This window comes from Tympanuchus pallidicinctus, unplaced genomic scaffold (assembly GCF_026119805.1).
Source record: "Tympanuchus pallidicinctus isolate F22 unplaced genomic scaffold, pur_lepc_1.0 scaffold17, whole genome shotgun sequence".
NCBI classification, from domain to species: domain Eukaryota; kingdom Metazoa; phylum Chordata; class Aves; order Galliformes; family Phasianidae; genus Tympanuchus; species Tympanuchus pallidicinctus.
The window spans coordinates 3,997,355-4,014,563 of record NW_026294690.1 but is presented as its reverse complement, the minus strand read 5'-3'; the positions used below and the strand labels follow the sequence as shown (position 1 = coordinate 4,014,563).

Sequence of the window (17,209 nt, the reverse complement as noted above, 5' to 3'; positions counted from 1 at the left end):
GTTAATACGTCTGCATCTCAGACTTCGGTCATTCCTATCCCTAAACCCTTTTTCATGGCTGCTTTTTAAAATGGAAACACCAGGATGGTACAACAGCAAGTCATCAGTGCCTTAGTGAAAGATAAGGGGAGACTGAGGAAACCTGTTTTCTCATGCTACAGAAGAAATTGCAAGCATCAAGTGATACAACCGAAAGGAAACGATAAAAACATCTACTTCACAGCTTTAATATGTAAGAAAGGAGCAGCTATGGAAGTGTCATATACTGTTTTAAAAATAACATCTCCCATTCATTCACGACTTTTGTGAAGGCAGTACCAAAGATGTATATGCCATTAAGGGAGTAAGCAAGATCACCACTGGGTTATATTAAAAAATATGGCTGATTTTTTTTAAAGAAACCAAAAACAGATATGCACACATCTCAATGGGATTCTGGTATCTGTCTTCCTTCTAAGGAAAAATAGTACCTTGAATGATTTACGTCTCCTTCGGTTCTGACAGACTAGATTTAATTATGTTTTGGTCTAATGGCTGGCACAGACTAGGAAAAGAAAGATGCAGAGCAGAATGGCAAAGGGATTATGCCTGCCAATCATATCCACAAATAGCACTACACTTCTTAAGATCTATTGGACCAAATCTTGCATCCTTTTATCAGCAATTCCCCTTAACTGAGAATGTTCCACATAAGACAGCATTCCATACCTCACATAATTCAGCTGCTGAATACAAACTACCATTTCTAACTTGCAGTGATTTTTATTATGCATAACACACTCCAGTGCATACAACAGCCCTTTTTAGGGCTTATCACTGCCAGATGACAAAGTGTCAACTTGAAGCTACCCTTGAAGATTCCCTGTAAAGATGCCAATCTAAGATTCCACAAGCAAAGGCATGTTCGTGTTCTATTACATGTCAGCAGCTATAAACAACTGCCTGAAGGATGTTCCCCACCACCCCCTCCTGTAAACAAAGCAAGCCTTTTATTTCTGTAGTAGTAGATCTTTCACAAAAACTGTGAACGTTGACTGTTACATGGCAGTGATAACTCATGCTCCTGCTAAATAAAGTTCTCTAGAAATAAACCGTGATGCTGAAGACATTTATTTGCAAGACAGTTTAGACACCCTCAAACAAATCGTTCAGAGTATTTCTGTTACATATTTTTCAGACTCTTCTGCACTTCCAACCACTGATAGAGTTTCACCTCTGATTTTAAAGAAGCTGTCACCATAATTCAAACGAAGTACAGAGCCTTGCTCTAAACTGAATGCAAATTCTTTTATTTTGCCATTTGAGGAGTGACAATGATTTGTGGCAGCAACAGTGGTTCTACGTGATGGAGACTGAACTAGTCTTATAAAAAATAATTAAAAGAATGGAAGCAGCACTCTTTCATAACAGCCATCTTCCCCTAGACAGAGCAATGCTCCTGGTGAAATGAAGAACCTCCCCCTAGAATGTCACAGCAGCACAGCTGTTATTGAGTCAGTATTTTATGCCCCCCATAACCATGTCTAAATGCACAGAACTCCGATGGTAACTACTCTTAAGAGTACTGAGGTCAGCTGAGTTACAGCTTCCTGCAAAGGTCCCTGGACTTCTACGTTAACAACAGTTCCAGTCCCCAGCTTTCACTGGAAAAGCGCTCATTTCTGCTGGCTACGAGTAAACCCTCCATCCTGAAGGTAGAAACATCATGAAGAAATACTGCTGGACAACTGACATCTTGTTAAACCAAACACTTCAGAAAAGCAAACACTTCTCACAAACACAGCAAATGCCTTCCTGCTACCTTCTTAATTATTCACTGTAGCCCAGTAGGAAAAAAAAACAACACAAAAACAACACAAGTTAATGTAGAAAATCAGCAGATAGAATCACTTAATGCTTTGCACAGAAATCAACTCAGCATAACAAGTGGTAACGTAGGCACAGCAGAATGTAAGGTACCCACATAAATCTTACACTAGCCATCCCCACTAAAGTGCATGAATACAGAATAAATGAAAAGTTATCCATAGACAGCAATATATTTTTCTCTCAGACACAAGATAGGCTGACACATGGGAGTGTAATGATCTCATGTTCCACAGTATCAAGCAACAACTCCATTTCTTTTTGATGCTTGTTTTCTGCGGGGTGGGTTGTTGGTTTTTATTTTTTCTTTTATTATCATCTTTTTGTTGTTTGTTTTTGTTTTAATGGCTATAGTATTCTTCAACTCAGATTTTTTTTTTTTTTTTCCTGGTTTATGCTCCTAATCCAGGAGCAAGCAAAAAACAACAACAAATCTGACATGCTGCATTTCAGGACAGGAACCTGCTGCTACTCAAAGCTCTTCTCTAAAAGCTACCCTCTTCAAGGAGAGCAGTGTCAAACCCCGCTCCTGCTGGGAAAGGCTTGATCTGTTACAGCAGACTGCCTTTTTACTATACTGTCAAAGAGTAGGAGACCAAGTGGAACAAAACAGGAGATGAAAGATGAAAAGTGCCCAGTTATATTCCTTGGCTGTTCCTTAAAGCCAAAAGGTCTAAAAAAGAGCAGTTGCTGTTGCAGCACCAAGCAGCAATCGTTCCAGCATCAATCTGCATCGTTTCTTCCTGTGGTCCCAAACGTCCCACGAGCAGCAAGGCAAGCACAGAGCTGGGCCTTGATAGATTCCATCAGTTTTTCAAAGAGGACAGCAGAGGGTAATATTACACACATTGTGGCCATTCCTTTGTAGTGTTATTATTTACATGCTCTTCTACCCACAAGGGAAGTACGGTGGATACATCAATATGCACATCTCTGTCACCCATAGGAAGAAAACTGCCCATGAATATTTTCTTTTTTTTTGCCACACTGTGTGTTTTTCAGCATTATCCACTATCAGTGCTAAACTGTTTGCACGGAGTGAGCACGCAGCTAATCTCAACTGCAATATATGAATGTGATTAAACCCCATAATACGCTGTGTCAAAAATAAGCTGCAATAGCTTTCCAAGGAGCCTTAATACAATACACTTCAGGGCAACATCTTTATTACCCATAAAGAAGGAATATTATTCCCCCACCTCATCTCTGATATAATGGGAACTACAGAACATCCATAAATGAATAGATTTGTAGCCACAGTACACGTGCCTTTTCACTAGCACATATATGTACTGTCTACATATATATGCATATACTCATTCACATACTTAGCTGCCATATTTTAGGCGACTCACTTTTCTTTAACCACTTGAAGCAAAGCACCATGTAAGCAGCTCTGCCCTTGCAATGCATTTCTGTTGCAATTTTCTGCAGCTTCAAAAATAGCAGTAAGAGGAAAACATAATGGTCTCATGAAATGAAACCAATCATACAGGATTCACTTAGACTGCATTTGTCCCTCAGAAAGAAAAAAGCTTTTGTGTTACTCAAAAGACAAGGCAGCAAGTCCTTCTATAAAGGACAAAAGAACAAATGAATGGGGTTGCCTTTCTAATACTGCTAGTGCTAGCACAGACGTGATCTGCAAACAATAGTGTTTTAGAGGGGAAAAAAAACACCAAAATTTTTGTTGTTATCTTACTGGAGTTTTTCGACAGCCCACCTCAGCAATCCCCAAGCCTGTAGTTAACCACTAACAAACCGTTTTGGCTAAGGTTTACATGCTCTTAAAAATAATCATTAAGTAATTTTCATTTAACACTCCCACCTCCCTCAATGAGTTTATAAACTACCTATTTATTCTTATGCAGTCTGCTTCACCACAAAGACTGACAGAATTCAAATACAATGATCAAGCTCAGTTTTAATTTGGAGAAAGTACAGAGCTGTAATAAATACATACCACTAGTCAGTTCAATTCCCTTTTGTAAGAGAAACTACGTCTAGACAAACCACAATGTTTCTTGGCCTAATGTGCTTTTTGACACTGCCCTTGAACAATTCTTTATTATTTATATCAAATCAGATTCCCATTGAGACTACACTGGCAGTATGTCATCAGTCTGTAAATCTGTCAGGTCCCTTGGAGGACCTTGGCAACTACTCTTGTAAATCTAGCACCTCCTTGGAAACTCTTCATTGTAAAATGAAAATCATCCTCAGAGGAAATTGATAAACTTGGAGTAGCTGAATGCAAATGTGGGAAAATTATCTTCCTTAAGCAGCCCTCTGAGCATAACTGCAAAGCAGAATCATCAATCTTCTTTTGCATCCAGCCATGAAGATGAAATTCCGTCACATGTATCTATGCCTGATCAGGTATTACTGCTTCCTCTCAAAGGCTTAACAGCTGGTAGCAGCCCTCAAAGAGGGAGTTCTGGATGATAAACCCAAGACAGTCTCCATTTACGTATATGTACATGAAAAGCAAAACCCTGCCTCTGTTCCTTAGAGGGCCCAGACACTGGGGATCAAACTACAGACAAAACTATTGTTGTATTGCTTGGCTTGCTTTCCTATTCTTCTTTTCAAGACTTCTTATTCCTTTCTCAATTACTCATGCTGATTATTGGGCGTATAATATTAACATATTCAATCCACCAATCACATTGCATGCCAGAGATTTGTGGGTTTAGGTGGGATAGGGAAGGGCAGCTGCCTTTCTTAACAGACCTGCACCCGTAGAATCCATTCAGCTAAGGGCATTAATTGCTACTTTAATATTACCCCACTTCTACAGATTTAGTAAGCAAGATGGATTAACAGAATGTTGTACACTAAATGCTGCATAAGACCTTAGCAATCACATGCAACTTTTAGATTTGGTGCAGTTCAAACAAGTCACCTAATGTTATGTTAACATAATATCAACATAATATACTTGGCAATCAAGATGACTTCAGCAGATCCCATCTTTCGTGTTTGTACTGCAGCCTCTCAAACCATGCTTTGCACAGGAAGAAAAAAATGTTGAAGAGATACCATAGTATAACCTGTGTTCTTGCCTTTATTAAAAGCAGCACACTTTTGAATCTGGGAATTTGTGTGACCAATGCAATAGACTTACAGACATCTACACCATAAAACACCACAAAGAAGATAAAGGGTATCCACCAGTATTCCTGATGGTCACTTAGAGCCAGGCTGTGATATGAATTTACAGAAAGTTACATGCATGCCCAGCCAGCCAAACAAAAAAATACAAGCAAAAAACACCAGAAGTAGTAAATTTGTGAATTGACCCTGCTGAGATGCAGTGGTAGTGCATAAAAACAGGAATAAAGAGTAATCGAGGGGGGAAAAAAAGAGATATTTGAAGCACTGCATTTGGATTGACCAGCATAGATCAAAGTCAAGTCACACAGCCCTCTAAACAATGATTCCGAGGCACATTAGCCTAGTAGTTCTAAATGCATTCACAGCTCTGACAAAGCTGTAACACTTCACATGTATTGCAAGTTACCCATTTGTCCCTCAAGATAAGCATATTATTAGAACAGACCCAGAAAATCTCACCAATTCAGTTCCTAAAGTTCAGGTTGGATACAGACAACAGTGAGAGATTCAGATAGCGAAGACAGGCATGAAACAATACATATCGTCTTCAAAAACCACATCAGTTCAATAATTACACAGTATTTTCTCTGGCAAGAGGTTATCAAGAAATACAAAGATATAAGAGACATCTTCAGTAATTCTCAGGTGCCAGTGTTTTTTGTTTGTTCCCTGTTTGTTTCTGCTGTTGTTACAGCTGTCAGAGATGCCTGTTCTGGCAGAAACAAACTCTTCATGATGAAAAGGACTTTGACACAGTCCCCCACAAAATGATTCTCTGCATATTGGAATGATATGAGGGTGGACTGCTCAATGGATGAGTAAGTGCTTGCAAGACTATACCCAGAGAGCGGTGGTCAATGGCTTCAGTGCCCGGATGAAATCAGTGACAAGTGAGGTCCCTCAGGGTTAATACAGGGACTGGTGCACTTTAACATCTTCATCACTGACATCAGCAGCAGGATCGAGTGCACCCTTAGCAGTTTGCAGATGACACCGAGCTGTGTGGTGCAGTCAACAAGCCTGAAGGACAGAATGCCTTCCAGAGAGATCTAGATAGGCTGAGCAATGGGCCCAGGTGAACCTCATGAGATTCAACAAATCCAAGTGCAAGGTCTTGCACCTGGGTCTTGGCAACTCCCACTACCAGTACAGGCTGGGAGATAGAGCACAGCCCTGTTGAAAAGGATCCGGGGGTTGTGGTGGGCATCAGCTTAACAACCAGCCGTGTGCCCTCAGAAAGCCAACTGTACCTTGGGCTGCATCCAAAGCAGCATCGTCAGTAGGGCAACGGAGATGATCTTGTTCCTCTGCACTGAGATCTCATCTGGAGTAGTGCATCAAGATGTGGAGTCCTCAGTACAGGAGAGATGTGGACCTGCTACAGCACATCCAGAGGAAGGCCACAAAAATGATTGAAGTGGAGACATTCCACCCCTCTGAGGACAGGCTGAGAGACAGGGGCTGTTCAGCTTGGAGAACAGAAGGCTCTGGGGAGATCTGAGAGCCTTTTAATATATAAATGGGAAGGGCTATAAGAAAGAAAGTGACAGACTCTTTAGCAGGGTGTGTTGTGACAGGACAAGGGAAAATGGTTTCAAACTAAAGGAGGTTTAGACTGGATACAAGGATGAAGGGTTTTTTTTGTTTGTTTGTTTTAAGAGTGGTAAGAGACTGGCGCTGGTTGCCCAGAGGTGATAGATGCCCCATCCCTGGGGACATTCAAGGTCAGACTGGACCAGGCTCTGAGCACTGGATGGAGCTGTAGGTTTGTCCGTTCATTGCAGGGGAGTTGGACTAGATGACCTAAAAGGGTCCTTTCCAAGTCAAACAATTCTATGATTCTATTCCATTAAAATTTGGGAAAGCAGGTCTTAGAAGGGATTTAAAAGGTATCACCACACTTTGGTTGGGAAGAATGGTATGAAAGGTTTGCTTCAGTAACATCAGCAGTGAGGAAATGAAAATTTACTATTAGAGGAGGGACAAGTGACTAATCGCCAGCAATACTGCTGGAGGCAAACAAGCATTTCTGGTATCACCCTTCCCTGGGGAATCATATTAGAAGGACAGCTTTAATTTGCTGTATCTCATCTGTGAAATCATTCTGAGCAATAATGGACACAACTGCTTCTCAGTGAGGAACAAATGTAGCACAGGGATTTCATCTGAGCAGAGGAGAAGGATCCTGAAGAAGAATGTGAGCCTCTGTTGAGATCACATGCCAGGGCTTATCTGCAGCAATGCTGTGCTTTACTCATTAGATAGACCTTTGCTGTTTTATGCCAGTGAGTATCTAGCCTACTTGGGCAATTGTTCCAATTTTCATGTTGCTGCTCCAGGATCCAGAAAACCTATGTAGCAGAAGGATAGCTAAAGCAGTTCAAATTAATTCACCTTTATTAATCACTGAAGAGAATTACAGCAACTCATTACAATTATGCTAACCTGGTTGATGGTGCCATTCTGAAAGGTGTCATTTTCACACATTCAAAGAATTTTAACCAAAACCATAACTAAATCTGATCATGCTCATACAGAATTCCTTCAAACTAAGACTTGCATGCCTTTTCTTCCCTCACTGACCAACACTGTATTCATTCTCCCGCTGTTAACAACTGCTATTTCTTAGTCATTCTACACCACACTAAAATAGACTCCTTAACAAGCTGAAACAAGTGAATTTTAGCTGTGTACCATCAAGAGCAATCAAGATGCATTACACAGGTGAACTGAGACATGGTGCATGAATCCTGGTGACAGTCATTCTGTAAAACATTGTGTTGGTAAGGGTTCAATTACAGTGGCACAAGATCATTGTTCAAAGAAGCCCCCCATTAGGGAAGCTTGGATAAAGATAGGATAAAAGGCTGCTTTTTTAGGGATGCTGATATCAGCACTTCTGCCACCAGGAAAACTAGATCAGACTTAGATTTATCTGTGTTAGTTAATGGAATCAAACAGTGTCACCCTCATTTTCCACAAACACAAACTACCAAAATACAGGACAGTCTCAGCACACTGGCAGGCTTCCTGCCCTGTAGATGCAAGTGACACTGCACACAAGGTGTACACAGCTTCCTGGGGCCTTCTGTTGCCACTCCTAACTCAGGACACCCACCCCGAGTGCCTCAGTTCCATGACTTGGTTAACTCCATTTTAACACCAGTTTAAACACCATCAATTTTATGACAAAAAGCTGTGAAAGTACTAAGTATTTGTGACCCTCTCCTCTCTCCTCACATAAAGAGTCAATTTTATTTTTTTTTTCCAAACTAGCAAAATCTCTCTGGATTTAGTCTAGCTACTAAGCTTCCCTCACTCGCTGGGTCGAACACAGTGCAAAGCAAAAAATGAAAAAGAAATCCAAGAAATCTTGCAATCAATATGCAGCACAGATCTCTGCACCACAGCAGTTACATTATCTTGTGTGGCACATGCACTGTTCCCATGGCGACCAGCATCCTTCATCCCGCTCCATTATTATGGCTATTTGAAGCTTTCAGAATCTCTGGTGTCCAAGCCATGGCTCAAAGCTACTTTGTGCTAATAAGCCTGAAGAATAGATACAAGAAGAAAAGCAGAAAATACAGCAACGCCTGTTTTGCTAATCTATAAGCAACATGGAAAGCAAGAAGTGGCATGGGAAATACAATTCAATCAGCTAAGGGGAGCAACTCTTATATAACTGCATTCATTAAGTGAGGCAAACACAGTGCCAATTCACTACAGCCTTTTAATTCCAGAAGAAATAAGTCAGCTCAGTAAGTCTGCTGATGAAGAATGGCTTTGGAATAGGTCATCTTACTGTACATGTACTGCGATATTAATTACTTCGATACCATATATATGTAGTTAAAAAGATTTGTAGTTAAAGATATGTAAGTTAAGATATGAAGATAATAGTACTCCTTCCACTTTTTTCTCCCCCTTAAACTGTTGTTATTGGAGTGTGGGGGAGTGTATGTAGGCATTTCCACATCAAAGCATTACAGCAACTTCATTATGCTCTGCACAGCTTAATACAGAGTTCCTCTTGGTCACCAACCAGGGAATTTCAGGCAGAAGTAAATAACCTAATTTATTAAAGCAACCCTTGACAAATCTCCCATAAGTTGCTTGCTAGAGGCTTCATCACCCCTGAAATACACATAGGTATGTGTATAGAAACGCTTTGAAACCAGAGGCTTTCAGGGCTCTTAAAAAGAAACATTAAAGGCACATCATAATTGTCCTTATGATTGACTGAGGAGACCACCAGGCTACAGAACACAGTATATACAGCTACAATTCTGCTTAATTGGCTCACAACGTTCTCAGAAAGGAAGTTTTAAGTGTCTTGAACTTAATATGTCCTTAGCCATACCAGCCCCCTTCAGTGCGAGGTCTGGGGCATCCAGTGCTTTTGAACGCATACAAGGTCACAAGCAAGATCAGACTTCGGAATGGACATGTCAGTGAGATGAATGAAGCCACCTGATGCTGCTCCTACAACCCTCATCCATTCAGAAAGCATCCAAGCTTCAAGATCAACAAAGCCCAGTTTCACACAGCTTCTATGAGGAGAAGCATGCTGCTAGAAACTCTCCCTCCTCGTGCTGCCATACTCCAGCTTACAAGCAAACACTGTGTCCCAAACAGAGAAGAACAGGAGGAGCCCAGCAGGTCACGTTCCTCTGGGCTGGAGAGCAGTGGTTCATGAAGAACTGACATTGCTCTTGAAGGAGGATTTTAAAGCATATGTGATGAACATTTAAAATGGCTTTTTAGATTCTATAGAAAGTAAGAGTAAAACTTCCACCAGTATCAAATGAACATGCTGATGCTAAGGAAAATAAGTGTTTGCAGCTGCCATTATGATACAAGCACAGCACTGTTTGCCACCTGAAAGCCTCCTGAGCTGCACACATAGCACGTACCTTCAACTCATAACTCCTGCAGTTAACAGGTACAATGAGAGACATTTGTAAGGAATGATATTCTTTCAGAATGTAAAAGCACTGTTCAGATTAATTTTAATTTCAGAGGTTAGCTAGTCCTAAGAAGCTTTGCTAACTGCATATTCTTCAGAATAGATTCCTCTGTAATCAAATAATAATTAAAGCATCTGTGTCGCTACCTATCCCTCTTCTATGTGTAGCATTTACAGAAGGCAGCAAAGATGTACCACGCAAAGAAAATCTCCACTATCAATGCTCATCATCAGCACAATAACAGGGATTTGTGCTAGTGTGGCTTATGAACTTATCTCCTTAGTCTTTCATTAGCCTTTAAAAACAGCGGAGGAGGAGAGAATACTAAACAGTGCCCTCTTGTTGTAACCACAACTGGAGGCCATGTTTATTCCTGTGATACTTGTTTTTAGAACAGCTGCCTCATTTCATCTCAGCTTCACTGAGAAAATAGTCATGCAGTGAGGAAACAGTTGTCGTAGCCTGAAATTAAGAGATGTGTTAAAGAGCAATATCACATAGACAGAGAACAATATTTTCTCTCCAAGCAGCGTATCAATTGTCAGACCAAATCTCCACTGCACTGCAGCCAGGCAAAAAATAGCCCTGACCAACCAAGCCCTCCCACACACACCCCACCTCCACAGGATACAACTATTGCAAGAAGCAAATGCATTCTCCTGAGCTACACCACCATAGAACCCCCAAATTAAGCAGTTCCAGGCTTCAGCCTGATGAAGAGGTGCTGGCAGACAGGTGCCCTTGATCTTCAAGGGCAAATCGCAGTTTACATTTTAGAAGAAAGGCGATTGTACAAACTGTGCAAACTTTGCCCCTCCTCTCCAACAACTACACTGACACGATACGTATGCTGAGCAAACTTCCATGAGATACAACTATTTGTTATTTAATCTTCAGAGGGAGGAACAAACAGTAATTTCTGGCACAAGCAAAATTCACGATCAGACTGACTATTTACTTAAGAATTTTTCGCTGTATTGAAAGGAATACATTGATCAGTAACTGAGAAGGTACACACTTAAATGAAAATTTTGTGACGTATTTGTTCACGTGATTTTTCCTTACTGTTTTGCTAGATTTTGATCTCGTTGCACAGTCCTGTAAAGATAAAGAATGAACCTCAACCTGTGCAGGCACTGCTTGGAAAGTGTATGAATACAGCTGCCATCAGAAATGGTGATTTTACACTGCGAGCTTTCATTATAGTATGCCTTGTGTTGGAAGGGGCCTCAAAGATCCTCAGTTCCAACCTCCCTGCTCTGGACAGGCTAAATTATTTTAATGTCTAAGTAGTGATGTTATAACACAGAAAAATACTTAATTTATGTAAAGGTGATTGTAAGACAGCACTTTAGACTAAAATCAGCATTAATTTTGCTAATAATATATCAACTCTTCAAATACAGAAATATGAAGACATAAATTATGATCTTCCAAATTAAAAAGCCCCATTCTTACCATCTATTTTTGGACAATGTATTTTCAGAACACTTAATATCTAAGTATGCTTAATTTGAACCTGTTCATACCTACTATATAGTGCCAGCCACCAGAACATAAGGCTGACATCTGCTTTCTATTTTATTCCCTTTAGATTTTTACAGGCAGCAGCAGCCCATTGGAATTCCTACGGTGTAAGACAAATACAGGACTTCCGAGACACCAAAGCCATTATTGAAAGCAGTGCAGCAATTAGAGCTTAAGTCAAAGGACTTGCACCTGCTATGCCTTGTGTGTTCCCCACGGCATCTTTTGTAATGAAAAGCACTAATTAACTCAATACAATGCAGAATTACTGTTGAGAAAGTAGCATTTTTTGAATGTTTAAGTCTGATCAGAGTAGCAAAGTGGAAATACCAGAATTTAAATGCAAATAGTTTGCATCTGTTCCTGGAGTAAAGCCAAAGCATGACCACCCATGCCAGCATTGTTTCAGCTACAGTAGTGCAACTGATGGCAGTATTTAGTACTAGCTTTTAGCAGATTATATCAGCTCTGTTGTGGACGTGGTCATCATCTGCATCCGCAAGCTCGTGTGTTGGTCTTGAACAATTAAAATAATTGCAAAATACATCCAGGGGAGAAGTCTAAGGGTTTCTTTTTGGAAACTATGTTTTTTTCCTTCTTCAAATTCCTTCGTAACTGAGAGCATATATACAAAGATGCTCTTTCGAAAACAATTTTCTTTCTTTTCATACCAGGGAGCAAATCCTGTTTGCATTCTTGAAGCAGCACTTTCTATGCAGCTGGCAGAAATCATTCATTGGTAAAGGAGATCCAGGTGTCGATGAATTTGCTCATCAGGATGCCTTTTAAATCAACAGAAAAAAACATTTCAAATATCCAACTGCTGGTTTTGCCCTTAGAGAAGGCTCACAAGCAGCCTGAGGAAGTCCTGGATTTTATATATGCATTATTGTCCTCTAAAATACAAAGAAAAAAAGACAGTAATCCACTAGGTATTTCAGCCCATTCTCACACAGAGCTTATGACAAAAGCAGACGTCAAGGCTGAAATACCGGCTATCCTTACACTGACAACCAAAGGACATCTTCTTGCAGCAGAGGAGCAAGACACTGCACTACAGTCACTGGGAGTTCTGAAGCACATCAACCGCTGTTTCGTCGAGCCAGACACCAAATAATTCACCTGTGATCTTAGCATAGCTTAGAATACACAACAAAAGTCTGAGGACTGAATTTCCTATTGCTTTCAGTACAATAGAAGACACTGTCACCTCAACCGCTACTTTGAGAGCCTCCACAGCGACTGACCTCATCTTTTATAACAAGATCTGTCACGACAGTGAGCGCTCGCTGCCTTTCTCTATTTGGCCACATCTGCGCTGTCATCGCCTGTTCAAAGAGGTCAGGACTGCAGCATCAACCTTCCAGTACAAGCATTCAGAAAGGCTTTGAGGTGCACGGTTTCCTGCATTTTATGTAACCAAATATGTCACCGTATTAAAAGCACAACCATGCAAATGTCACAGATGACCATCGAACGTGCAGTTGAAAGGCACAGATATGTCCCCAAGTCCAAATTCATTTTTCGTTTCCAACATACAGTGCAAGCTTGAGTTAAAAGAAATCACAGTAAGTAGAAAATCTTAAGATAACTTGAAAAGAAATTGTCACCATGGATTCTCTTCAGAGATAATATTTTTTTCCAAATCACTTGTTCATACTTGAGTCATCCCAGAAAGCAACTAAAGCTCATGGAAATTTGTCACTGCAGATAGGACAACGAGCACAGAATACTTACAGATTATTTAAAAATTTTCTTTTGGCATCTGTAGCTTGGATTGCAGTTACACATGAGGAATAGATTCAAACAGAGGCAAAAATCTCTTCCCCCAACACCTTCCTCCTTCACTTGTTCAGGGGCCTCTGTTTAGTTTGTACTTCCCCATACTTAGTCATGCCATCAGTGCTGCAGTACTTCAGCAATAATAGAAGCTTCTCATCAGCAATCAATACCTTCAGCAAATACACTAACAATCAATTTGCTTCCTAAGAAATTGGCATTTACTTCTGCAGTATGTTTACTGTGACCCACAGCATTCAGGAAACAAATGAGATCAGTGCAGCCTCTGAATATAAGCAGCAGACTTGGTGTTCAACTCTACCCGAGACTATATATTCAATAAGACAGAGATGACAATTGTTTTGTTTTTCCTCTTTTCCACACATCAAACACTGAGATTTACACAGTCCTATCTAAAATATTTCAAACTCATTGGGTATGAATAAGTCAAGTATCACAGTACAGCTACTTATCACAAGCACAACTGCCTAACACTCGCACAGACCCAGGCTCATGTGAATAACATGCATGATAAAGACAAGCTGTAGAAAACCCTGATCAACACCAAATGACACAATTCATATCTTTAATCTCTGAAGAAACAGAAAACAGATTCTTACACATTCTACATCTTATAGATATTTAGAATTCCATCCGAAGGAGTTTTCTATGACAGTAATGTTTACAGTATAATGCCCCAAAGCATGGCCATTAGACTGCTTTCACCTTTGTACCCTCACAAGTAAAATTAATTTTAGCAACAGAAGATATCAAATTAAACTTTCCTGCTTCCACCACGCCATCTAAAGCATCTATCTTCACATACATTCAGTAACTTGATTCTGAGAAGGGTTGAAACTCCACATACCCAATTAAAGTCAGTTTGAATAAGCCGAGCACCTGAAATTCAAATTCCTTTAGCACTTGCACATGAACGTAATAACTCCAGTTTTTCTACTGCTGTCCTTCATTTCTAGATTTCCACATTGAAAGCATAAGCTGCCAAGTTCCTCAGATTTTGAAATGACCAGAATCAGCCACTGTCCCTTTAATGTTCAGCTCGGTCTCCAGAGCAATGTCTTTTTACTAGAGCTCAGTGTGATTCATTGGAATCTGCCAGGCAGGTCAGGAAATCCCCTGGAGCAGAGGAAGAATATTAAAGAGATGGGACATGTATATCAAATCTCATTACCGTTCTCTTATGAGAATCAATCAAGTGAAAGGACGTGGTGATGTCATTATGACATCATTTACTTTGGGATTAGAAATCATAGCTACTTAGCAACCCAAACTGGCCAATACAGAAGAGGTCCGATGGAAGATGTTATCTTCTGACCCAATTACTCCAAGATAAATATTTGTCAGTTCTTGTTTGAAGACTTTAGATGATGGTTACTAACTTCGGAATTCCATTGTTTCCAGTACAGAACATGAAAAATAAAGCATTCTCATAAACCTTTTAAATCATAATAATAATAACCAAACACATTATTTTCCCTAAACAGCTCATACGGATGCTTCTTTGCAGCAATCATCTCTCACAAACTGAAGCCTTACAAAAGGCACAAAGGAAAAGCTTGTGCTAAGCACAGTTCACTGTTTTAAGACCCACTACAGTCCCCACCAGAAACACAGACCTTTCAGTCCAGGGCACCATCGCATTACAAACCGTATTTGTTTCCTTAAACTAAGCTAAAACCATCTGGATGTGCCCAGAAATCGCAGTGAGAAATACAAAGCAGAGACCCGTGAGGCGCAGAACGGAGCGGGTCACGCTACTTCTGGGACCTGAAAGGGGTTTGATGCCCGCAATCTATGCCTGACCTCATTTTCTTTAAAGTTCACTCATCTCCGTTGAAAACACAGTCGAACCGAGTTCTAAAGCAACTGAGCAAAGATAATACGTGCACTGAAATTATAACTAGGTCTTCAAATCCATTTCCAACAAGCCAGAAACACGGTGCCAGACCGGCACTTCGTCTCTGCAAATCCAGGGCTGCGTTACAGACGGAGAGCATGGAAACATTAAATATCAAACGAAAGAAAATAAAACACTCCACCTCCTGGAAATAACTTTTATTAGGCTGAGGTTCAGATCTCCGATGAAACGAGGGCTCCGCGTTCTGTGCGTAAAAGCTCTTCACAGAGCCCCGACCTCCGCTCTGCCTTTCTGACCGCGGAGGCAGCGCGCACACGAACACGTCAATAGAAAGCCGTAACGGTCGCGGCAGGGTCGCAAAGGCGCGAGGCGCCCGAACGCCGCCAGCGCAGCGGCAACAGGCGGAGCGCAGCGCAGCGCTGCCCGCGGGATCAGCTCTGTGCCTCGCGCTGTGCCTCGGCAGGGCGGCCGCGTCCCCCGAGGCGGCAGCAGTAGCAGCCGCCGGCCCACCTGCCTGCAGCCCTCCTCCTTGCACCCGCCCGGGGAAGGGCGCGGGGCTTCGTCGCACACCGCTGCACCCCACCGAGGCTCGCCTCGCCCAGCGCGCGGCCGCGGACCGGTTGCGGGGATGGGTGGAAGTTCTCACGCAGCGCGCACAGCCTACCTGCCGCGGAGGCGGAGGAAGAAGATGAGAGCGAGCCGCCGCCGCTAACGCCGCCAACCGGCCCGAGCCACCGGCGCTGCCCACCCCGAGCGATAGTAATGTTCATTTAAAGCTCGGCGCCCGCCGCTCCGCCGCGCCCTCCCCGCGCAGTAGCGGGGCCGGCCGCGCGCCGCCCCTTCCCGCCCCCAGCCCGCCTCTGAGCGGAGCGCTGAGGGGGCAACGGTCGCGCTCGCTCCTCGTCCGACCCCAGGCTGCGTCCCCTCACAGAGCGGGGCGGCACCTGGTGAGCCCCACGCTCGGTTGCTGCCTGGTGAGGCCGGAGAGCTCAGGCGGTCCCGTCCTGAGTTACCAAAAGTTGAAGTGCAAAGTTAGGAACGGTGATCCGGGGATGCTAAATGTCGAATGCAGTGCTAAACAGACCAACCGTTTTCTGAGTCGTGTGCCAGTGTTGCGCGGTTCTGCCTGTGAGGTTGGCTTAAGCAGAGCACAGACCTCTGTTTTGAAAGCGCTGGAACAGTCGTTTCCAAAGTTCTTCACAAACCTCAAAGTGTATGAAGGTAAATGGTTTGAATCCATCCCCTGGAGGAAGCAAAGTTGAAAGCGTCCTTTTCAGCCTGAAGTTTTCTCCCCGTGGGGTGTCCAGTCAGGAGCCCCCAGCCCTCTCAAAGTCACCACAGCACAGGGGAGCAACGGTACCTTATCCCAGAGCCCTCAGAGCAAGCGCCCTCCCTGTTACAGTGCTTCTCCACAGCACTGAGAGCAACTCGGTGTTAGCAAGTAGAATAGAAAAGATTGGCATCTCTGATGTCCCCAGGTGGTGGCCTGAAGAGGAGATAGAGGTGACAGAGTCTGACTGAGCTGAAAGAACGGCTTCCAGAGAGTCCTACCAGGTAAGCTGGGTTTTCTGTCTGCAGAATAGAAGTGCCCATTTTTGTTACAGAACAGTCAAGCTCACGCCCTCTCTAGTACAGGTGACTGCATTATAACACAGCCTCTATAGTTCAAAAGAGAAAGTAATGTTCACTTCCTCTGCTAATGACAGCACATGGTAATAAAAACAGCACTACACACTGTACTGTTATACACAGTTATACTTGTCGTGGCAGGAAGATCTAGTCCCCATAACGCTGCAATATGACAGAAAGTACAGTGACAACAGCAGGGTGGCAAAGTCTTTGGCTGCAACTAACGAGATCAAGCCACAAATGCAGAAGCCATAAATGCAGCAGCCATAAATGCAGAAATAAAGGAAAAGAGCTACTTACCTTTGCAAAGCCTCAGGTAGGCAGGGATCTCCAGCAAGACCCCTTGCTTCCCCTGCCAACCCTTAAATAACATGTGGGAAGGGCTGGATCCTGGCTCCACCCCTTCCATCACTCAGGTACATTACATGCACCTGAGATCCTC

General features: G+C 42.4%; 1 protein-coding gene across 2 annotated transcripts in view; it reads right to left on the bottom strand.

The window, feature by feature from the left end:
- The window catches only part of SLC6A1 (solute carrier family 6 member 1), a 56,817-nt gene extending 40,854 nt beyond the window's left edge, over nucleotides 1-15,963 (bottom strand). The window contains exon 1 of one of the 2 annotated variants that reach the window (XM_052678368.1): nucleotides 15,803-15,963. The gene's annotated coding sequence lies outside the window, so the exon portion shown is untranslated. Of the gene's footprint in view, nucleotides 1-14,127; nucleotides 14,448-15,802 lie in introns of those variants that run through there. The other variant, XM_052678370.1, reaches the window with a different exon arrangement.
- Nucleotides 15,964-17,209: the final 1,246 nt, after the last annotated feature.